Source organism: Prionailurus bengalensis, chromosome D1 (assembly GCF_016509475.1).
Source record: "Prionailurus bengalensis isolate Pbe53 chromosome D1, Fcat_Pben_1.1_paternal_pri, whole genome shotgun sequence".
NCBI lineage: Eukaryota > Metazoa > Chordata > Mammalia > Carnivora > Felidae > Prionailurus > Prionailurus bengalensis.
Window position 1 is genome coordinate 62,869,701 of NC_057346.1, and position 25,649 is coordinate 62,895,349.

The 25,649-nt window shown below is 38.3% G+C and overlaps 1 pseudogene; it reads left to right on the forward strand.

Annotated features, from left to right (window-relative positions):
* On the forward strand, window positions 1–25,494 carry LOC122484286 (annotated as a pseudogene).
* Window positions 25,495–25,649: the final 155 nt, after the last annotated feature.

Here is a 25,649-nt window from a genome sequence, read left to right on the forward strand (position 1 = left end):
ATGACTGAAGGCTGGTCAAAGGTGAGGATCAGGTCTTTGTGGGGTACTTCAAATCATGCAGTCCATTGTAGCTAAATCTATCTACATACACCAAGGACTCTGTTAAACCATTACTTTGTGGGTTTAGAAACACTTTTTCATTGGGAGTTTAAATACTTCCCTATTTATTACTCTTGAGGTTCACTATATAAGATAAATTGCATATTGATTTGGAATTTCTAGAATTCCTAGGGCTTCATCCCATTGAATTATTCAGCATCCAATGAGATATGTTATAATATCACATTACCAACAAGGAAAATTATACCTCACAATTGTATTCACTCATTACTGTATTACACTGATCTTCTTGCTTAATACAGTGGGTTGGGTTGGAGTAATTTCTAGGATTCCTCTGCATCTCATGAATAATTATAATGATAATATGTTTGCCATCATCAATTCTATAAAAAAGAAAACACAAACTTCACCAGTGATACAATGAATAGTTTTGACAACAGAATCTGATGGAGGAGCAATAGTTTGGCATAGGGGTTAGAGTAGCAAGGAAGAGAGTTTTATTAAATCATGAACTCAGATCGGAACAATGTTTTCATACCTCTATGATGAGGAAGTATTAGGAAAGCTGAGGGCAAAGCAAAAGTTAACACCACCCTCCCCCACCCCATGGGGGGGGGGGTGCGGCAGCAGTGAGATATGTGTGACATTGCTCAGGCACTCCTGGCTGCCCAAGAACAAAGGAAAGGGGAAAACAAATGGTTAACTGATAGAGACCACAGTCATGCAGAATATGAGTCTCCATCAGTTCACATAAATCATAGTAAATTATAAGAAAAAGGCAATCTTGTCAACAACCTAATCTCCAGAAACCTATAGATTTAGTTTCCCGGAACCCCAATATCACTGTCCCTTCCACAATGATGTGGGGAACAAAAGCAAGAAGGAAATGTTAGGTATAGTTAAAGTCCTTTATAACCTGCAGCCCATTGACAAATACTTGAAGCAAATACACAGTGTAGCATTTCTCCATTAACTCCCTACTGACTTAATGTTAATGCCTGACTAGAGAGAAAACAACCTTAGCTTTACAATAGCAAGGCCTCAGGTATCTTTAACATATGAAAGTCCTTTTGTAGGCCTCCCTTTTGCCTTTACCTCCCTCAACTCCATGGTATATAACTGGTCACTCTTCACAACCCCAGTGCAGCTCTTTCTGCCCATGGGTCCTGTCCCTGTGATTTAATAAAATTATGATAGGGAAATATAGAATAAAATTGGCAGAGAGGGAAAGATGAGGACCTGAGGCCCCTGGATGGGGAAAAACACATATTTTGGAATAATGCTGGGAGTGTCTGACCACAGTAAACCCTCTTGGGTGTAAGGTTCCTCTTAAGACTGTAACAGATGCCGCTATTCCCCCTCAGGTTCCCCTCAGGAATTTGACAAAAGACCTGACGAAAAGTGAGTAGTAGACCGTAAAACATATGACGCACAAGGAACGGCATGGCCATAGACCACCCCTCATGTAAAAGAAATGAGCCAATCAAAAAGGAATGAGTTGACATTTAGAGTTACCCAGCCAATAAGGGTCGGACCTGAGAAGAAACAAAGGTGGGAGGGAGGTGGTGACCAAAACCTTATAAAACAAAGACCCTTGCCTACAGTAACAGGCATTCACTTTCAAATGCCCCCTCTCTATAAAGAGAGCTTTCATTCTATTCCTACTTTCTTATATTACTCAATAAAGTTTTGCCTGCTGCTCATTTTGTGTCTACCTCTTCATTCTTTGAAGCTGCGAGACAAGAAACTCTAGGTATTGAGGTAAAAAAAAAATCATAAAACAAAATCACCTTTTTGCACCAAACACATCTCAAGAATTCTTTCTTGGCCATCAGCTCCAGACCCCCATGACTCCAAAACCCCATCACTTTAGAAACACTCGTTTTCCTGGAGTGGTTCAAATAGTATTTTTGTTTCCAGATATGATTTTCTATTCCCCAGCTGCAGGCTGCTGTTAAACTCTCCCCATCAGGAGACCCTGTTAGTGTCTGGGGCTTGCTCTCAGAGCAGGAAGGAATGGCATTCCCTTCCAGGGCTCTTCTCTTTACTCCTGATCCTCTGCTTCCCTAAGCAAGGGTTTGTGCAGCTGGTGCCTGCCAGGCATGGCTCCCACATGATAATGTAGAAGAGATTTAGATGGCTTCCAATTCTTGTTCTCTTTCTAGCAGAATACATTAGTAGTGACTTTGGCAATTTTGGGATGAATTTTAAACATATTTCATATGTGACTCATAACATTCTGAAGTAGGTAGGTTAAGTACACCATTTTAACAATTTATCTTTTGAAATGGACAACTGAGACTCAGTGATATTACCTGTATTTCCAGCTTAATTAGCAGGGTCTGGATGTGGAAGAAATAAAAGTTAGGTCCAAACCACTGACTATATGAATATACCTGTGTCCTGTGTCACCACAGTGATACAGAAATGCATATCGTATCGGGCATTTTGTTTTATATGTTTCTAGGTTTCTCTTACCTCAACCCCCATGCACATAAAATCCTTGGGCCATTTTCCAGAAATCCATAATGTCCCTTGTTTTTGCACTTACAACTCTGACTCCTGCTTTCACTGCTCAGATTACAATTGTCTTCTTGTTTCCTTTTACTTTGTGTCCATTATTATTATTATTATTATGTATTAATTACTAATTATAAGGACCACCTAACTCCAGAAACTCAGAAGTTGAGACATCTCTCCAAAATATTGTTTAGGACGTTACTGAGTGCAACCAGTAATAGATACCTCAATGATCTTCTGGGGATAGTTTTCTGTTTTTACAGCATAGCTTTTAGAAATTCTTTAGATGAAGCTTAATCTGAGGAACTACTTTCTTACTCCCACTGACCCCAAATTGTGGTCTCTGTCTTTAACCTCTAATGTTACTTAGATTAAATTTAATTTCTCCTCCATGATTCAAGCATTTGTGTGCTGATTCTTTGCCTTAAAGCCCCTTCAGTATGTTCAGTTGAAAACTCCAAATCATCTAAATTAAGCTGCAGATGATCACTCTTCAGGCTTTCCACCCCACCCCTATTCATCTCCTATGGACAAATTCCTGCATCTCTGAATCTGGCACCACTCAGTAAAAGATCAGAAAAGGCAACAGAAGGGCCAAAAGGAAGGTCACAGAACACAGGTTCTTACATTTGCTTCCTGACCTGAGACAGGATGAAATCTCTACAACCTGGTTTGCAGACTGCTTCAGCAGTACTGACTCAGGAATGGAATGGAGCACAAATCTGTACTGAAAAGAAAGGTGTCCCCCATGTTCTGATTAATCTTGGAATAGCTGCCTCTCAGGGGCCCTCTATCCAGACTCACTTACAGAGGATGTGAGCAAGGTCTGGCTCCACTGATATTGGAGTTCTGGTTAGTTCCTGAACTATCTGGGTGTAGTTATAACTCCAGGGCCTCAGGGACTTTTCCCTCTGGGAACTACTCCACCCCTACTCTATTGTGCCTAAAAAGCCCTCATGGGACAGACAGGCAGGAAGGAGAAGAAAATGATTTTCTTTCTCTCTAAAAGCAAGGAGCTCTGGTAATCCAGCTCAACATTGACTGTGTGTTCTGTGGACAGTTAATCTCCTGGGTATAGGGGTCTTACATTCATCCATCCATGTTCACAGTCATTTGCACATGCATACTCGATGCCCTCCATGGGTCCAATAAGCTCACTCATAAGTTCTCATGGGCTTCCAACAGACCATTGTTAGATAGGTACCTCCCAAACCATGCTATTGAATGGATTGGTATTAATTTGTCATGACTTTTATGATGGCATCATGATAATAATGATAGAGTAACTTGAAAAATATATTCCTGAGAAAATGCAACGTGCTTTTCTTAAAGAAAATCCTATCGGGGCGCCTGGGTGGCGCAGTCGGTTAGGCGTCCGACTTCAGCCAGGTCACGATCTCGCGGTCCGTGAGTTCGAGCCCCGCGTCGGGCTCTGGGCTGATGGCTCAGAGCCTGGAGCCTGTTTCCGATTCTGTGTCTCCCTCTCTCTCTGCCCCTCCCCTGTTCATGCTCTGTCTCTCTCTGTCCCAAAAATAAATAAACGTTGAAAAAAAAATTTAATTTCAAAGAAAATCCTATTATATTTTTTGTTGTATTGAAAGACTTTTCAGGGGCGCCTGGGTGGCGCAGTCGGTTAAGCGTCCGACTTCAGCCAGGTCACGATCTCGCGGTCCGTGAGTTCGAGCCCCGCGTCAGGCTCTGGGCTGATGGCTCGGAGCCTGGAGCCTGTTTCCGATTCTGTGTCTCCCTCTCTCTCTGCCCCTCCCCCGTTCATGCTCTGTCTCTCTCTGTCCCAAAAATAAATAAACTTTGAAAAAAAAAAAATTAAAAAAAAAAAAAAAGAAAGACTTTTCAAATGTGATGTATATACAGCTGTATACTAGAAAGAATGATTTGTTTATTTTATTTTTCATTTTGAGCCTCATGTGAAATATTCATATGCCTCAAATTATGGGAGCAAGCATCATCAGTTCCTTTTTTTTCTTTCTTTATTTTTCATTATTTTTAAAAGTTGATTGTAGTTGACACAGAATGTTGCATTATTAGTCAGTTGTACAACACAGTGATTCAACAAATGTATACAGTTAGGCTATGTTCACCATTGGTAGCTACCATCTGTCACCACATAACACAATTACAATACCACTGACTCTGTTCCCTGTGTTGTGGCATCAGCATCAGTTTCTTTAAAGGCCTTCTTTTGCTCTATTTTTATTTCTCTGTCTCCTGCATATCTCAACTTTGCTCCTATTCCTCTTCTCTTTAGAAAAGAGAAAGCCCCAGTGTTCTTATTGTTTTTTTTAATGTTTATGTATTTTTGAGACAGAGACAGAGACAGAGCACAAGCAAGGGAGGGGCAGAGAGAGAAGTACACACAGAATCTGAAACAGGCTCCAGGCTCCTAGCTGTCAGCACAGAGCCCAATGTGGAGCTCGAACTTATGAACCATGAGATCATGACCTGAGCAGAAGTCTGATGGTAAACCAACTGAACCACCCAGGCGCCCCAAAGCTCCAGTGTTCTTAAAATGTGTCTTTTCAATTAATTTTAGATATGCTTATGTAGCTACATGTTCATGAGGATTATTTGGATATTGAATTTTATAAATAATATTGGATAATAAATCTGATGTTATTATTTGTTTTCACTCAATACTAAACCTAAAAAAACTGTCCATGTTGTTCTGCATAAGTCATTCTTTTTCATTGCTTATTCATTTCAATTCCCATTATGTGCATTTTTTATATAAGTAGTCAACACCCGAATGACCTATAATTACTGTTAACGTCAATATCTTTGTATACTTCTTTTATAGTCCTAAAATAGGTATATGTGTAGGAGTGGGTTTTTTTAGTTATAAAGAAAAAACATTTAATTCCACTAGGAATTACCAAATTTGTCTCCAAAATACTTATAAAATCTCACTAGAAATTTCTATAGTTTAATTCTTCTATAGTTTAATTCTTCACATTCCTTACACCAATTGATGGTATTTTTTTTTATGCTTGGAGGATATAAAATAGGATCTCATTATTTTAATATGATTTTCTCCTGATAACTCAGCATTGTTCATATACTGTTTAACCATTTGTGATTGTCATGCTGTGAATTATATTTTGACATCCTTTGCCTGCTTTTTCTATTAATTTTGTATTTCTTGCATATTTTTGCAAAATCTGCATGCATAATTTATATCTTAGAGCCCCCTTTTCACTAGATTTTGCTAGTATCTCCTCTACTCTATTATGTATCTGTGAGTTTTAGTGTAAACTTTCCATTATCCAATGGAAAATCTTCAATTTGAACAACTTAAACTCTGTTTTACTGTGAATAGGTTTTCTCTGAGGATCCTATATAGGGAAATTTCACAAGATCACAAAGGTGTTTTTGTTTGTTTCATTTGTTTTAATTGTTTTTTTTTTAACTGAGTGGTTATCTTTCATAATAATTTATTCATTTATTTATTTGTTTATTGTTTCAAGTTTTTATTTATTTATTTATTTATTTTTATTTTTTTTTATGAAATTTATTGACAAATTGGTTTCCATACAACACCCAGTGCTCATCCCAAAAGGTGCCCTCCTCAATACCCATCACCCACCCTCTCATCCCTCCCACCCCTCATCAACCCTCAGTTTGTTCTCAGTTTTTAAGAGTCTCTTATGCTTTGACTCTCTCCCATTCTAACCTCTTTTTTTTTTTTTCCTTCCCCTCCCCCATGGGCTCCTGTTAAGTTTCTCAGGATCCACATAAGAGTGAAACCATATGGTATCTGTCTTTCTCTGTATGGCTTATTTCACTTAGCATCACACTCTCCAGTTCCATCCACGTTGCTACAAAAGGCCATATTTCATTTTTTCTCATTGCCAAGTAATATTCCATTGTGTATATAAACCACAATTTCTTTATCCATTCATCCGTTGATGGACATTTAGGCTCTTTCCATACTTTGGCTATTGTTGAGAGTGCTGCTATGAACATTGGGGTACAAGTGGCCCTATGCATCAGTACTCCTGTATCCCTTGGATAAATTCCTAGCAGTGCTATTGCTGGGTCATAGGGTAGGTCTATTTTTAATTTTCTGAGGAACCTCCACACTGCTTTCCAGAGCGGCTGCACCACTTTGCATTCCCACCAACAGTGCAAGAGGGTTCCCGTTTCTCCACATCCTCTCCAGCATCTATAGTCTCCTGATTTGTTCATTTTGGCCACTCTGACTGGCGTGAGGTGATACCTGAGTGTGGTTTTGATTTGTATTTCCCTGATAAGGAGCGACGCTGAACATCTTTTCATGTGCCTGTTGGCCATCCGGATGTCTTCTTTAGAGAAGTGTCTATTCATGTTTTCTGCCCATTTCTTCACTGGGTTATTTGTTTTTCGGGTGTGGAGTTTGGTGAGCTCTTTATAGATTTTGGATACTAGCCCTTTGTCCGATATGTCATTTGCGAATATCTTTTCCCATTCCGTTGGTTGCCTTTTAGTTTTGTTGGTTGTTTCCTTTGCTGTGCGGAAGCTTTTTATCTTCATAAGGTCCCAGTAATTCACTTTTGCTTTTAATTCCCTTGCCTTTGGGGATGTGTCGAATAAGAGATTGCTATGGCTGAGGTCAGAGAGGTCTTTTCCTGCTTTCTCCTCTAAGGTTTTGATGGTATCCTGTCTCACATTTAGGTCCTTTATCCATTTTGAGTTTATTTTTGTGAATGGTGTGAGAAAGTGGTCTAGTTTCAACCTTCTGCATGTTGCTGTCCAGTTCTCCCAGCACCATTTGTTAAAGAGGCTGTCTTTTTTCCATTGGATGTTCTTTCCTGCTTTGTCAAAGATGAGTTGGCCATACGTTTGTGGGTCTAGTTCTGGGGTTTCTATTCTATTCCATTGGTCTATGTGTCTGTTTTGGTGCCAATACCATGCTGTCTTGATGATGACAGCTTTGTAGTAGAGGCTGAAGTCTGGGATTGTGATGTCTCCTGCTTTGGTCTTCTTCTTCAAAATTCCTTTTGCTATTCGGGGACTTTTGTGGTTCCATATGAATTTTAGGATTGCTTGTTCTAGTTTCGAGAAGAATGCTGGTGCAATTTTGATTGGGATTGCATTGAATGTGTAGATAGCTTTGGGTAGTATTGACATTTTGACAATATTTATTTTTCCAATCCATGAGCAGGGAATGTCTTTCCATTTCTTTAAATCTTCTTCAATTTCGTTCATAAGCTTTCTATAGTTTTCATCATACAGATCCTTTACATCTTTGGTTAGATTTATTCCTAGGTATTTTATGCTTCTTGGTGCAATTGTGAATGGGATCAGTTTCTTGATTTGTCTTTCTGTTGCTTCATTGTTAGTGTATAAGAATGCAACTGATTTCTGTACATTGATTTTGTATCCTGCAACTTTGCTGAATTCCTGTATCAGTTCTAGCAGACTTTTGGTGGAGTCTATCGGATTTTCCATGTATGATATCATGTCATCTGCAAAAAGCGAAAGCTTGACTTCATCTTTGCCAATTTTGATGCCTTTGATTTCCTTTTGTTGTCTGATTGCTGATGCTAGAACTTCCAGCACTATGTTAAACAGCAGCGGTGAGAGTGGGCATCCTTGTCGTGTTCCTGATCTCAGGGAAAAAGCTCTCAGTTTTTCCCCGTTGAGGATGATGTTAGCTGTGGGCTTTTCATAAATGGCTTTTATGATCTTTAAGTATGTTCCTTCTATCCCGACTTTCTCAAGGGTTTTTATTATGAAAGGGTGCTGGATTTTGTCGAAGGCCTTTTCTGCATCGATTGACAGGATCATATGGTTCTTCTCTTTTTTTTTGTTAATGTGATGTATCACGTTGATTGATTTGCGAATGTTGAACCAGCCCTGCATCCCAGGAATGAATCCCACTTGATCATGGTGAATAATTCTTTTTATATGCTGTTGAATTCGATTTGCTAGTATCTTATTGAGAATTTTTGCATCCATATTCATCAGGGATATTGGCCTGTAGTTCTCTTTTTTTACTGGGTCTCTGTCTGGTTTAGGAATCAAAGTAATACTGGCTTCATAGAATGAGTCTGGAAGTTTTCCTTCCCTTTCTATTTCTTGGAATAGCTTGAGAAGGATAGGTATTATATCTGCTTTAAACGTCTGGTAGAACTCCCCTGGGAAGCCATCTGGTCCTGGACTCTTATTTGTTGGGAGATTTTTGATAACCGATTCAATTTCTTCGCTGGTTATGGGTCTGTTCAAGCTTTCTATTTCCTCCTGATTGAGTTTTGGAAGAGTGTGGGTGTTCAGGAATTTGTCCATTTCTTCCAGGTTGTCCAATTTGTTGGCATATAATTTTTCATAGTATTCCCTGATAATTGTTTGTATCTCTGAGGTATTGGTTGTAATAATTCCATTTTCATTCATGATTTTATCTATTTGGGTCATCTCCCTTTTCTTTTTGAGAAGCCTGGCTAGAGGTTTGTCAATTTTGTTTATTTTTTCAAAAAACCAACTCTTGGTTTCGTTGATCTGCTCTACAGTTTTTTTAGATTCTATATTGTTTATTTCTGCTCTGATCTTTATTATTTCTCTTCTTCTGCTGGGTTTAGGCTGCCTTTGCTGTTCTGCTTCTAGTTCCTTTAGGTGTGCTGTTAGGTTTTGTATTTGGGATTTTTCTTGTTTCTTGAGATAGGCCTGGATGGCAATGTATTTTCCTCTCAGGACTGCCTTTGCTGCGTCCCAAAGCGTTTGGATTGTTGTATTTTCATTTTTGTTTGTTTCCATATATTTTTTAATTTCTTCTCTAATTGCCTGGTTGACCCACTCATTCGTTAGTAGGGTGTTCTTTAACCTCCATGCTTTTGGCGGTTTTCCAGACTTTTTCCTGTGGTTGATTTCAAGCTTCATAGCATTGTGGTCTGAAAGTAAGCATGGTATAATTTCAATTCTTGTAAACTTATGAAGGGCTGTTTTGTGACCCAGTATATGATCTATCTTGGAGAATGTTCCATGTGCACTCGAGAAGAAAGTCTATTCTGTTGCTTTGGGATGCAGAGTTCTAAATATATCTGTCAAGTCCATCTGATCCAATGTATCATTCAGGGCCCTTGTTTCTTTATTGACCGTGTGTCTAGATGATCTATCCATTTCTGTAAGTGGGGTGTTAAAGTCCCCTGCAATTACCACATTCTTCTCAATAAGGTTGCTTATGTTTATGAGTAATTGTTTTATATATTTGGGGGCTCCGGTATTCGGTGCATAGACATTGATAATTGTTAGCTCTTCCTGATGGATAGACCCTGTAACTATTATATAATGTCCTTCTTCATCTCTTGTTACAGCCTTTAATTTAAAGTCTAGTTTGTCTGATATAAGTATGGCTACTCCAGCTTTCTTTTGGCTTCCAGTCGCATGATAAATAGTTCTCCATCCCCTCACTCTCAATCTAAAGGTGTCCTCAGGTCTAAAATGAGTCTCTTGTAGACAGCAAATAGATGGGTCTTGTTTTTTTATCCATTCTGATACCCTATGTCTTTTGGTTGGCGCATTTAATCCATTTACATTCAGTGTTATTATAGAAAGATATGGGTTTAGAGTCATTGTGATGTCTGTATGTTTTATGCTTGTAGTGATGTCTCTGGGACTTTGTCTCACAGGGTCCCCCTTAGGATCTCTTGTAGGGCTGGTTTAGTGGTGACAAATTCCTTCAGTTTTTGTTTGTTTGGGAAGACCTTTATCTCTCCTTCTATTCTAAATGACAGACTTGCTGGATAAAGGATTCTTGGCTGCAAATTTTTTCTGTCTAGCACCCTGAAAATCGTGCCAATTCTTTCTGGCCTGCCAAGTTTCAAAAGAGAGATCAGTCACGAGTCTTATAGGTCTCCCTTTATATGTGAGGGCACGTTTACCCCTTGCTGCTTTCAGAATTTTCTCTTTATCCTTGTATTTTGCCAGTTTCACTATGATATGTCGTGCAGAAGATCGATTCAAGTTACGTCTGAAGGGAGTTCTCTGTGCCTCTTGGATTTCAATGCCTTTTTCCTTCCCCAGTTCAGGGAAGTTCTCAGCTATTATTTCTTCAAGTACCCCTTCAGCACCTTTCCCTCTCTCTTCCTCCTCTGGGATACCAATTATGCGTATATTGTTTCTTTTTAGTGTATCACTTAATTCTCTAATTTTCCCCTCATACTCCTGGATTTTTTTATCTCTCTTTTTCTCAGCTTCCTCTTTTTCCATAACTTTATCTTCTAGTTCACCTATTCTCTCCTCTGCCTCTTCAAGCCGAGCTGTGGTGGTTTCCATTTTGTTATGCATTTCGTTTAAAGCGTTTTTCAGCTCCTCGTGACTGTTCCTTAGTCCCTTGATCTCTGTAGCAAGAGATTCTCTGCTGTCCTGTATACTGTTTTCAAGCCCAGCGATTAATTTTATGACTATTATTCTAAATTCACTTTCTGTTATATTATTTAAATCCTTTTTGATCAGCTCATTAGCTGTTGTTATTTCCTGGAGATTCTTCTGAGGGGAATTCTTCCACTTGGTCATTTTGGATAGTCCCTGGCGTGGTGAGGACCTGCAGGGCACTTCCCCTGTGCTGTGGTGTATAACTGGAGTTGGTGGGCGGGGCCGCAGTCAGACCTGATGTCTGCCCCCAGCCCACAGCTGGGGCCACAGTCAGACTGGTGTGTGCCTTCTCTTCCCCTCTCCTAGGGGCGGGATTCACTGTGGGGTGGTGTGGCTCGTCTGGGCTACTTGCACCCTGCCAGGCTTGTGATGCTGGGGATCTGGCGTATTAGCTGGGGTGGGTAGGCAAGGCGCACGGGGGCTGGAGGGGCAGGCTTAGATCGCTTCTCCTTAGGTGATCCACTTCAGGAGGGGCCCTGTGGCAGCGGGAGGGAGTCAGATCCGCTGCCGGAGGTTTGGCTCCGCAGAAGCGCAGAGTTGGGTGTTTTCGCGGAGCGAGCAAGTTCCCTGGCAGGAACCGGTTCCCTTTGGGATTTCGGCTGGGGGATGGGCGGGGGAAATGGCGCTGGCGAGCGCCTTTGTTCCCCACCAAACTGAGCTCTGTTGTCAGGGGGCTCAGCAGCTCTCCCTCCCTTTGTCCTCCAGCCTTCCCGCTTTCTGAGCAGATCTGTTAACTTATGACCTCCCAGACGCTAAGTCGCGCTTGCTGTCGGAACACAGTCTGTCAGGCCCCTCCGCTTTTGCAAGCCAGACTCAGGGGCTCTGCTTGGCCGGCGAGCCGCCCCTCCGCCCCGGCTCCCTCCCGACAGTCCGTGGAGCACGCACCGCCTCGCCGCCCTTCCTACCCTCTTCCGTGGGCCTCTAGTCTGCGTTTGGCTCCAGCGACTCCGTTCTGCTAATCCTCTGGCAGTTTTCTGGGTTATTTAGGCAGGTGTAGATGGAATCTAAGTGATCAGCAGGACGTGCGGTGAGCCCAGCGTCCTCCTAAGCCGCCATCTTTACCTCTTTCCTCAAGTTTTTATTTAAATTCTAGTTAGTTAACATATAAAGTAATACCAGCTTTAGGAGTAGATTTAGGGATTCATCACTTACATAGAATACCCAGTGCTCATCACAAGTGCCCTCAATACCCATCACCCATTTAATCCATCTTCCCACCCGCTTCCCCTCCAGCAATGTTCAGTTTGTTTTCTATAGTTAAGATCCTATATTATGATTTATCTCTCTTTTTTTTGCCCCTATGTTCATCTGTTTCATTTATTACATCCCACATATGAGTGAAATCATATGGCATTTTTCTCCAACTGACTTATTTTGCTTAGCAATACTTTCTAGCTCCATCCTTGTTACAGAAGGAAAGATTTCATTCTTTTTGATGGCTGAATAATATTCCATTGTGTACATATACTACCTCTTCTTTATCCATTTATCAGTCAATGGATATTTGGGCTCTTTATGTAATTTGGCTATTGTTGATATTGCTGTTATAAACATCAGGGTGCATGTGTCTCTTCAAATCAGTGTTTTGAATCCTTTGGGTAAATAACTAGTAGTGTAATTGCTGTCTTGTAGGGTAGTTCTATTTTTAACTTTTTGAGGAATCTCCATACTGTTTTCCAGAATGGCTTCACCAGTTTGCATTCCCACCAACAGTGTAAGAGCATTCCCCTTTCTCCATATCCAGGTCAATATTTGTTGTTTCCTGAATTGTTAATTTTAGCCATTCTGACAAGTGCGAGGTGATATCTCATTGTAGTTTTGATTTGTATTTCCCTGATGATGAGTGATAGTGAGTATCTTTTTATGTGTCTGTTGGCCATCTGTATGTCTTCTTTGAAAAAAAGTGTCTTTTCATGTCTTCTGCTCATTTCTTAAGTGGATTATTTTGAAGCGGATGAGTTTTATAATTTCTTTATAGATTTTGGATACTAACCCTTTATCAGATATGTCTTTTGCAAATATCTTCTCCCACTCCATAGGCTGCCTTGTAGTTTTGTTGATTGTTTCCTTCACTGTGCACAGAAACATTTTTATCTTGGTGAAATTCTGAGAGTTCATTCTTGTTTTTGTTTCTCTTGCCTCCAGAGATGTATCTAGCAAGAAGTTGCTATGGCTGATGTCAAAGAGTTTGCTGTCTGTGTTCTCCTCTAGGATTTTGATGGTTTCCTTTCTCACATGTAGGTATTTCATCCATTTTGAATTTATTTTTGTTTGTGGTACAAGAAAGTGGGCCAGTTTCTTTCTTTTGTATGTTTCTGTGCAATTTTCCCAATGAATTTTTTTTAAAAGACTGTCTTTTTTCCAATGTATATTACTCCCTGCTTTATCAAAGATTAGTTGACCATATAGTTATGGGTCCATTTCTGGGCTTTCTATTCTGTTCCATTGATCTATGTGTCCTTTTCTGCCAGCACCATACTGTCTTGATGACTACAGCTTTGAAAAATAGCTTAAAGTTTGGAATTGTGATGCCTCCAGCCTTGCTTTTCTTTTTCAAAATTGCTTTGGCTATTCAGAGTCTTTTCTGGTTCCATACAAATTTTAGGATTGTTTTTTCTACGTCTGTGAAAAATTGATGGTGGCATTTTGATAGGGATTACATTAAATGTGTAGTTTGCTTCAGGTAGTATAGACATTTTCAATAATATTTGTTCTTCCAATCCATGAGCAGGGAATGCTTTCCCATATCTTTTTGTCCTCTTTAATTTCTTTCTTTTTTAAATTCTAATTTGTTTTATTTTATTTTATTTTATTTTATTTTTTTTAATTTACATCAAAATTAGTTTGCATATTGTGCAATAATGATATCAGGAGTAGATTCCTTAGTGCTCCTTACCCATTTAGCTCATCCCCCCTCCCACAATCCCTCCAGCAACCCTCAGTTTGTTCTCCATATTTATGAGTCTCTTCTGTTTTGTCCCCCTCCCTGTTTTTATATTATTTTTGTTTCCCTTCCCTTACGTTCATCTGTTTTGTCTCTTAAAGTCCTCATATGAGTGAAGTCATATGATTTTTGTCTTTTTCTGACTAATTTCAATTAGCATAATACCCTCCAGTTCCACCCACATAGTTGCAAATGGCAAGATTTCATTCTTTTTGATTGCCAAGGAATACTCGTGTGTGTGTGTGTGTGTGTGTGTGTGTGTGTGTGTATCACAACTTCTTTATCCATTCATCCATTGATGGACATTTTGGCTCTTTCCATACTTTGACTATTGTTGATAGTGCTGCTATAAACATGGGGGTGCATGTGTCCCTTCAAAACAGCACACCTGTATCCCCTGGATAAATGCCTAGTAGTGCAATTGCTGGGTCGTAGTGTAGTTCTATTTTTAGTTTCTTGAGGAACCTCCATACTGTTTTCCAGAAGGGCTGCACCAGCTTGCATTCTCATTCAATTTCTTTCTTAAATGTTCTATAGTTTTCAGAGTACAGAACTTTTACCTCTTTGGCTGGGTTTATTCCTAGATATCTTATGGCTTTTGGTGCAATTATAAATGGGGTTTGATTTCTCTTTGTGCTGCTTCATTATTGGTGTATAGAAACACAACAGATTTCTGTACGTTGATTTTGTATCCTGGGACTTTGCTGAATTCATGTATCAATTCTAACAATGTTTTGGTGGAGTCTTCAGGGTTTTCTATATAGAGCATCATGTCATCTGCAAAGAGTGAAATTTTGACTTATTCCTTGCTTATTTGGATGCCTTTTATTTATTTTTGTTGTCTGATTGTTGTAAGTAGGACTTCTAGTACTATGTTAGATGACAATGGTAAGAGTGGACATCCCTGTCTTGTTCCTGACTATAGGTGGAAAGCTGTTCTTCCCCATTAAGTATGGTATTAGCTGTGGGTCTTTCATGCATGGCCTTTATGATGTTGATATATGTTCCTTCTATCCCTACTTTATTGAAGGTTTTTATCAAGAATTGATGTTGTACTCTGTCAAATTTTTTTTCTGCATCTATTGACAGGACCATATGGTTCTTATCCTTTATTTTATTAATGTGGTGTATCAGACTGATTGATTGATGAATACTGAACCACCCCTGTGGTCCAAGAATAAATCCCACTTGCTCATGATTAATAATTCTTTTAACGTAATGTTGGATGTAAATTGTTAGTATCTTGTTGAGAATTTTTGAATCCATGTTCAGCAGGGATATTGGCCTGTAATTTTCCCTTATACTGGGGTCTTTGGTTTTGGAATAAAGGTAATGCTGGCTGGTTTTCTTTCCATTTCTTTTTGTTTGTCTGTTTGTTTGTAGCAGTTTCAGAAGAATAGGTATTAACTCTTCTTTAATTGTTGGCAGAATTCCCTTGGGAAGCCATCTGGCCCTGGACTTTTGTTTTGGGGGAGATTTTTGATTACTCATTCAATTTCTCCACTGGTTATTAGTCTGTTCAAGTTTTCAGTTTCTTCCTGTTTCAGTTTTGGTCATTTATATGTTTCCAAGAATTATTTGATTTCTTCCAGATTATCTAATTTGCTGGCATATAATTTTTAATAATATTCTCTTATAATTTATTGTATTTCTGTCGTGTTGGTTGTGACCTCTCCTCTCTCATTTGTGATTTTATTTATTTGGGTAATTTCTCTTTTCTTTTTGATAAGTCTGCCTAGGGGGTTATCAATTTTACTAATTCTTTCAGAGAACCACCTCCTGGTTTAATTGATCTGTTCTACTGTTTTTTATTTGTCTGTTTCTATATAATTTATGGCTGCTCTAATCTTTATTATTTCCCTTCTTTTGTTGGCTTTAGACTTAATTTGCTGTTCTTTTTCTAGCTCTAGCTCTAAGGTTAGGTTGTATATTTGAGACTTTTCTTGCTTCTTGAGTAGTGCTATATTGCTGCCTACTTCCCACTTATGACTGCTTTTGGTGCATCTCAAAGATTTTGGATCATCATGTTTTCATTATTGTTTGTTTCTATGTATTTTTTATTTCTCCTTTAAGGTCCTGGTTGTCCACGCATTGTTTAATCTCATGTTTAACCCCCATACTTCTGTGGTCTTTCCAAAAATTTTTTTGTCATTGACTTCAAGTTTCATAGTGCTGTGGTCTTTCAGACCACATGCTTTAATATGCATATTATTATCTCAATCTTTTTGTATTTGTTGAGGCCTGATATGTGAACTGGTATGTGATCTATTCTAGAGAATGTCCTGTGTGCACTCAAAAAGAATGAATATTCTGCTGCTTTAGGATGAAATGTTCAGAATATGTGTTCATTCCATCTGGTCTAGGGTGTCATTCAAAGCCATTATTTCCTTGTTGTTTTCTGCTTAGATGATCTGTCCACTGATGTGAATGTTAAATTCCCCTATTATTATTATGTTATTATCAATGAGTTCCTTTATATCTGTTAATTGTTTTACATATCTGGGTGTTCCAAGTTGGGGGCATGATTATTTACAATTGTTAGGCCTTCCCATTGGATAGACCCTTCTATTATGATATAGTGCCTTTCTTCAACTCTTGTTACAGTCTTTGGCTTAAAAAAACTTATTTGTATGATATAATATTTTACTCCAGTAATGTGGTTTGTGTAAGCAAGTTAGGGAGCCAGTGTTGGTGCCTTGCTACTTCCTGTAGGTGGCTCTGTGTTTATGTTGGGAGTTAGGGGAGGAAAATAGTGCCAGCGAGCTCCTTTATCCTGGAGAGGTGACTTTGTGAATGTGCCATATCTGGGATGCCCTGAGAACAGCAAATACTCTGAATACTCTCCCTCTGTGTATACTCCAGGCGTTCTTCAAATCATTATTGGCACGCTGTCTGCCCCTGGGTTATTTGCTTTTCTTCTCTCCAGGAGCAAGGCAATGCCTTCTGAGATCCATCCCAGCTAAGCCCACTAACCTTTAAAACTCCATGTTTTAATCCCACCATTTTCAAGAATTGAGCCCATCTCATTTCCTCAATCGCTATATGTTAACTAACTATAATTTAAATAAAAACTTTAAAAAAAAGAAGTAAATTAAATAGAGACTAAAAAACTAATAGGTGAGATCACTGAAACCAAGAGTTCATTGTTTGATAAGAGAAACAAAATTATAAACCTTTAGGCAGACTCACCAAGAAAAAAAGAGGAAGGACCCAAATAAGTAAAATCAGAATGAAAGAGAAGTGACAACTGATACCACAGAAATACAAAAAAATATATATTACAACAAAAAATACATGTCAACAATTGGACAACCTAGAAGAAATGGATAAATTTCTAGAAAGATGCACTCTTTCAAAACTGAATCAAGTAGAAATAGAAAATAAGAACAAGAAGAAGAAGAAATATAGAATCTAAATAGACCAATCACCAGGAATGAAATTGAGTCAGTAGTCAAAAGACTACCAAAAAATAAAAGTACAGGACCAGATGGATTCACAGGTGAATTATACTAAACACTTAAAGAGTTAATACTTCTTAATCTCACATTTTTCTGAAAAATAGAAGCAGAAGGAAAGCATCCAAGTATATTCTATTAAGCCAGCATTATCCTGATACCAAAACCAGATAAATACACTTACAAAACAAGAGAACTAAATGACAGTATCTCTAATGAACATAGATGCAAGAATCCTGAACAAAATACTAGCAAATCAAATCCAACAATACATTAAAAAAATCATTCCCTATAGCCAAGTAGAATTTACTTCCAGGATGCAAGGTTGGTTCAAAAATTGTAAATAAATCAACATGATATATCACATCAATAAAAGAAAGGATAAAAACCACATGATCATTTCAATAATAAAGAAAAAGCATTTAACAAATTGCAATATCCATTCATGGTAAACCCCCTCACAAAGTAGGTTTGGAAGGAGCATACTTCATCATAATAAAGGCATTATATGAAAAACCCACAGTGAACATCATATTCTGTGAAGAAAAACAGAGAGCTTTTCCCCTAAGGTCAGGAACAAGACAAGGATATCCACTCTTGCCACTTTTATTCATCATAGCGCTACAAGCATTCAGACAAGGAAAAGAAGTAAAAGGTATCCAAATTGTGAAGGAAGAAGTAAAACTTTCACTATCTGCAGATGACATGATATTATATATTAATAACCAGAAAGACTCCACTAAAATAGTACTAGAAGTAATAAATGAATTCAGGAAATTCATAGGATACATAATCAGTATATGGAAATCTGTCACATTTCTACACTCGAATAATAAAGTAGCAGAAAAAGAAATTAAGAAAACAATCTCATTTACAATTGTACCCAAAATAATAAGACATGTAGGAATAAACTTAACCAAGGAGGTGAAAGACCTATTATCTGAAAACAATAAAACATGATGAAAGAAATTGAAGATGAGGAAAAAAATGGAATGGTATTCCGTGCTCATGGAATTAGAGAGCAAATATTGTTAAAATGTCCATTCTATTCAAAGCAATATATAGATTTAATGCTATCCTTATCAAAATACCAACAGCATTTCTCTCAGAACTAGAACAAAGAATCCTAAAATCTCAGTAGAACTACAAAAGACCCCAAATACACAAAGCAATCTTGAAAAGAACAATACTGGAGGTATCAGAATCTCACATTCACAGATATACTACAAAGCTGTAGTAATCAAAACAGTTTGGCCATGGCACTAAAACAGACATATTGAACAATGTAACAGAAGAGAGACCAGAAATAAACCCACACACAATTACATGGTCAATTAGCTATTTAAAAAGAGGAAAGTATATGCAAAGGGGAAAATACAGTCTCTTCAACAAATGGTGTTGGGAAAACTGGACAGCTACATCCAAAAAAGGGAAACTGTACCACTTTCTTACACCATACATAAGAAACCCAAAATGAATAAAAGATCTAAATGTGAGTCCTAAAACCGTAGTATTCACAAGTATAGTATTTTTCTAGGTGTGTTTCTAAGGCAAAGTAAACAAAAACAAAAATAAACTCTTGGAACTACATCAAAATAAAAAACTTCTTCACAGCAAAGGAAATAATGAACAAAACTAAAAAAACAACCTACCTAATTGGAGAAAATATTAGCAAATGATATTTCTAAGAAGGGGTTAATATCCAAATATCTAAAGAACCTATACAACTGAACACCAAAAAACAAAAACAAAAACAAAAAAGCCCTCAAATAATCCAACTAAAAATGGCAGAAGACATGAGCAGACATTTCTCCAAAAAAGACATAAAAATGGCCAAGAGGCAATTGAAAAAATGCTCAATATTTTGAGCTCATTCATCATCAGGAAAATGCAAATCAAAACCAAAATGAGATATCACCTCACACTTGTCACAATGGCTAAAATCCAAAACGCAAGAAACAGTAAGTGTTGGTGAGGATGTGGAGAAAAAGAAATCACTTGTTAATGTTAGTGGGAATGCAAACTGGTGCAGGCACTGTGGGAAACAGTATAGAAGTTTCTCAAAAACTTAAAAATAGAATTACCATATGACAAAGTAATTGTATTGCTGGGTAGTTGCCCAAAGAGTATGAAAACACTAATCTGAAAAGATATATATACCATTCTGTTTATTGCAGCATTATTTACAATAGCCAAATTATGTAAGTAGCTCAAGTGTTCATTGCTAGAAGAATGGATTAAGATGTGTTGTACATATAGAATAGAATATTATTCAGTCATAAAAAGAATGAGATCTTGCCATTTACAACAAGATGGATGGATCTAGAGTTCATACTGCTAAGTGAAGTAAGTCAGTCAGAGACAGACAAATCCCATATATTTTCACTTATATGTAGAATTTAAGAAACAATAATGAAGAGAGACAAAAATAAATAAATAAAACCCTCAGAACAATATGAAGAACAAACTGGTGGTTACCAGAGATGAGGTGGGTGGGTGGGGGAATGCGTGAAATAGGTAAAGGGGATTAAAAGTACACTTATCATGATGATCACTGAGTAATATATAGAATTATTTAATCACGATATTGTACACCAGAAACTAATGTAACACTGTATGTTAATTAAAGTGGAATTTTAAAATAAATAAAGGATCACTCTCTCGTACTTCCAAAACACCATGAGCACATCTTATTTTTGTGAGCCACACTATACTGCTATTCTTCCGTCTGACATTTTTGTGCCCTACTTTATTCAATGAGTTATCCCAAAGGCAGAGATGAATCATATTTGATATTTTCTCCCAAGGTCAAATACAGTGATTGACAATCTGACTAACCAGATTATTATGTTATTTCCCATCCTTTTTTAATTTAGTTTGATACTTTCCACAAAGCTTCTTACATGGTTCTCCACAAGCTTAAATGATTTATTAACAAGTTTCTTCTTTTTAGCTACTTGTTGGCCTCTTCAAAGATGGGATCAAATGTCATATTATCCTCCAGCAACATCTGCTCTGCTGACATATCCAAGTACTTCCAGAACTGTTTTGTCAGGTTCCCAGCTGGCAGCACTGATACCTTTCATGCCCTATTCCTCCTGGCTATGGGGCCAGTGTCACCTTCCTGATCACTGTCTTGATTCCAAATAAGCAACCAGATCCTTAGAAGTTCCTCACCTAGTATTTCATTGATCAAGGACAGAAAGTCAAGGTCCTTCCTGTCTTTTAGGAAAACGTATACTCTTTGCAGAGCTGATGCTAATGTTACTAGCTGATGCTAGTGTTACTGCAACCACTGCTAAACTCCGGATGATATGGTTTGTATGAAGTCCTCTTTTGTGTTTATTTAAGATGGTTTTGAAATGCTCATCAGATAACTGCATGCAACGAAATAGTGATCACTGAAAACTAATAATTATTTAACATCTTAGCAGTTTAAAAAACATCTAGAATGGTGGTTGCCAGGGGCAGAAGGGAGGAGGTCATGGAAGTTATTGTTTAATGGGTACAGAGTTTCAGCTTTGCAAGATGAAGAGAGTTCTGGAGACGGATCCTGGTGATGGTTGCGCAGCAAAATGGATGCACTTAATATCAATGAACTGTATATTAAAATGGTTAAGGGGCGCCTGGGTGGCGTAGTCGGTTGAGCGTCCGACTTCAGCCAGGTCACGATCTTGCGGTCCGGGAGTTCGAGCCCCGCGTCGGGCTCTGGGCTGATGGCTCAGAGCCTGGAGCCTGTTTCCGATTCTGTGTCTCCCTCTCTCTCTGCCCCTCCCCTGTTCATGCTCTGTCTCTCTCTGTCCCAAAAATAAATAAACGTTGAAAAAAAAATAAAATAAAATGGTTAAGATAATAAATTTTGAGTCATGTGTATTCTACCACAATAAAAAGCTGGAAAAAAGAAATACAATTTTAGCAGCTAATATAAATAATTCAATAGTAGTTTTAGTAGTTTTTAACAATTTAACATCTTCAAAACCTCCATCAAGTTCAATTTAAAGCATTATTAAGACATCTTCACTAGTGTCTTCATTATTTACCACACTTTACTCCTGTGGCCTATTGACACACGCATATTGAAACACACACCCATTGTTTTCATTGTAACAGTAATATTGATCTTTAAGATCATTTCTTTCTCTTTGGTACCTGAAGTTAGACCATGATATCTAAGTGTATATATTTATTTTATTTTATTTTTTTAAAGTTCATTTATTTCTGACAGAGAGAGAGAGAGTGCGAGCATGAGCTAGGGAGGGGCAGAGAGAGAGGGAGACACAGAATCTGAAGCAGGCTCCAGGCTCTGAGCTGTCTGCACAGAGCCGGATGCAGGGCTCAAACTCACGGACCGTGAGATCATGGCCTGGGCCGAAGTTGGATGCTTAACCAACTGAACCACCCAGGCACCCCAACTAAGTGTATATATTTATATATATCCAGGTGTACACTTTTATTGATTTCTCTCACCCAGGATTTATTGAAATTTCTTTTTAAGTTTATTTTTATTTTGTGTGGGAGAGAAAGCACAAGTGTGGGAGGGGCAGAGAGAGAGCAACAGAGAGAATCCCAAGCAGATTTTGTGATGACAGCAGACAGCCTGGTGCAGGGCTCAAACTCATGAACCTGAGATCATGACCTGAGCCAAAGTCGATGCTTAACCGACTGAGCCACACAGGTGCCCCTTATTGGAATTCTTGAATCTGATTACTGATGTAGTCTCTCCTGAAAAGTTCAGATGTTTCTGTCTCATTCTCTTTCTTCTTCAACTGGGAGCTCTTATTAAATGTATTAAACATGCTCATCCCATCTATTTCTCTTACATTTTCTTCATTTTTTCCCATATGATTTTATTTTATTTCCATCTTCATTCTCAGTACATTCTTCTGACCACCTCTGATACTTTACTGACTCTACCATTAGCTGGCACTAATCTACTGTTTAATTTAGTTCTTATTGTTGATATTCTGTTTTTCAAGTATATCTGGTTCTTCTTCAAATCTGCTTTGTTATGTTTTAGAGATTCCAGTGCCCTGAGAAAAATATTAATTCTGGACATCATCTTCTTAATCCCAGGAAAACAGAAAAGATAGAGGGACTCTGAGCAGTCAGAATCCCGTATTTTGCTCTTTACATGTTTGCATTTTCTGTGTATCCATTGGAGCTTCATTCTAAAACATTTCTCAAGTTCTATCTTCTAGGTCACTAACTATCTTTCCAAGCGTGGCTAATCTATTCTTAAATCTGTCTCTTGCAATGTTAATTATTTTATTTTTTTCATTGTTGGAGAAAGGACTGATTCTCCTTTTCTGTGTGTTTATTTTGTTGTGTATATTTTAAACCTTTTCTTTTTTTTCTTTTTTTAAATGTTTGTTTATTTTTGAGACAGAGACAGAGTATGAGCAGGGGGGAGGTAGAGAGAGAGAGAGAGAGGCAGACACAGAATCCAAAGCAGCCTCAGGCTCTGAGCTGTTAGTACAGAGCCCAACTCGGGGCTCAAACTCACAAGCCGTGGGATCATGACATGAACTGAAGTTGGATACTTAACCGACTGAGCCACCCAGGCTCCCCTAAAGCTTTTCTTTCATTACCTAAAACCTAGTAGGGCTACGTAATGAACAAAATAATTTTGTTCAATATCTTTTATCAAATAAGTAATATCTTAAGTTTTTGTAGATTGGATTTGGCTATCATTTTTGTGGGCTTATACTCATTTTTTAAATTAAAAAAATTTTTTGATGTTTCTTTATTTTTGAGAGAGAGAGAGAACATAAGCAGGGGAGGGGCAGAGAGAGAGAGACAGAATCCGAAGCAGGTTCCAGGCTCAGAGCTATCAACACAGAGCTTGACGCAGGGCTTGAACTCATGAACCATGAGACCATGACCTGAGCCGAATTCAGACGCTCAACTGACAGAGCTACCCAGGTGCCCCATCATTTTTTTTTTTAATTAATTGTCTTTTTACCACAAGCAACTCAATTTCTTCAGAAGTTTTTGTGCTGAAATTCTTTGAGGCCTGAGATGAAGTTTCTTTCTCAAGAAAGGATTTGGGCTTGTTTCTGTTATTTTCTGAAACCACCACCAATCCAGGATAACTTTAAATTCCTTTCTGAGACAAACAGTTGGTGTGAACACAGGCTGCCAAGTCAAAAGAGAACCAGCCAGTAGTTCAGGATTTACAGGGAAGATTTCTACTATATAACAAGCTTTGAGGTTATTTGAAGTTCCAGGTATAAGTGAGGGACGAAGATGAAGGAGTGGGATTATTACTAGTGCCCACCTTTTTATTCAGGATGTAGTGTTGTAAAGCCCTATCTAAATGGGAGATCCTCTGCTACATTCTCCACCTGCTTGAGCCTAGATTTATCTTCTGTCCCTGGAGTTTAGATTTCAAGCTCCCCTAGGTAATGAAGACAGGTGCTTAAGTTTATAGAGTGCTGCAAGTGCTCTCGGGTTGAAAGCCAACATCAATATTTGATTTTGATGTATGGATTTTATTCAATCCTTAGCCTGATAATTCTTTCTTTTTTACTTGTTCATGGGTGTATTCAAGATATTAAAATATAAATAATAGGTGTAAGTATAGGTATAAGTGTAGGTATGGATATGGGTATGGGTATTGATAAAGATAGAGATTAGATGTAGACATAACCATAGAAATAATTTGTATACCTTTTCATCAGGAGATTTGCTCTAACTACCCCAGTTCATCATGTCACTGGATACTATCATCTTTTACTTCCTTAAAATCTTGAAAATGAATCCCATCTAATCTTTGGAATGCATTTCTGTTCATTTTAAAATTTAAACTGAAATGTTTCATCAGCCTTTGACTTTATGTATTTAATTTAAATAACATTTGATGTTTAAATAATTTCTGATTCATTAAATATTAACCATGAATGTATGAAAATATACATTCACATAAGAGAAAGATAAAACACAGATGAAATAATAAAGATGTGGAAACATTATATTATATATTCAACAAATTTCTATTAGCCACCTCTTATATGTCAAAAAATGTGCTAGGCACAAGGGCTGTGGGGTGGATGAAGTGGACTATGTACTTACCCTTATGGATTTTACAAGCTAAGTACATAGCCATTAGAGTATAATAGATTTACTCCTCTCTTCTGCAGCTACTCAAAGACATCTGCCTCACTAAAGTCACTGCCAATGCTGCCTTAGAATAGCAGCTCCTTCTCTATTGAAGTCTCAGACTTCATCCTGAATTGCTTTGTCAGGTCCCCCATCTGGAAGCATTGGTTGTCTCTGCCCCTCAGCCTCCTCTTCCTCCTGGCCATGGGGCCAACGCCACCCTCCTGATCACCATCCGGATCAGGATGGAGGTCTCTTGGCATAAGCCCATGTACTACCTGCTCGGCCTCCTTTCCCTGCTGGACATCATGCTTTGCTTGACTGTCATCCCCAAGGTCTTGGCCATCTTCTGGTTTGACCACAGGTCCATCAGCTTCCCTACCTGCTTCCTCCAGATGTTCATCATGAATTCCTTCCTGCCCATGGACATGCACCTTCCTGGCCATGGCCTATGACCGCTATGTGTCCATCTGTAAGCCTCTCTACTACCCATCCATCATCACTGACCAGTTTGTAGGAAAGACTGTTCTCTTCATCTTGGCCTGGAACACATTTCTTACTGTACCTATTCCCATCCTCTCTGCCCAGCATCATTACTGTGGAAAAAATATAACTGAGAATTGTATGTGTGCCAATCTCTCTGTGTCCAAGCTCTCCTGTGATAACATTGCCTTTAACAGAATTTACCATTTAGTTGTAGCCTGGACTCTACTGGGCTCTGACCTCATCCTCATCATTTTCTCCTATACTTTCATCCTATGAGCCGTTCTTAGACTCAAGGCAAAAGGGGCAGCTGCCAAAGTTCTGAGCACTTGTGGCTCTCACTTCATCCTCATCCTCTTCTTCAGTACCATCCTGCTGGTTTTTGTTTTCACCCATATTGCCAAGAAAAAAATTTCCCCTGATATCCCTGTCTTACTTAATGTGTTATACCATGTAATTCCTGCAGCTCTCAACCCCATTGTCTATGGGGTACGAACGCAGGAGATTAAAGAGGGGATTAGGAAATTGCTGAGGAGGGTGAGAGCAGCAAGTAATTGTGTTCTAGCTTGACTTTTCTTAACCAAAATACTCAAAATCATTATTGGAATACAGGGACTTGGAGATAAAATTACAGTCCTAATCCTCTCTCTGGACATGCCTGATGATATGAATTGTATGGTTTTTCTCTTACCCACAGGTACATCACATTTCTTACATTCCATCAT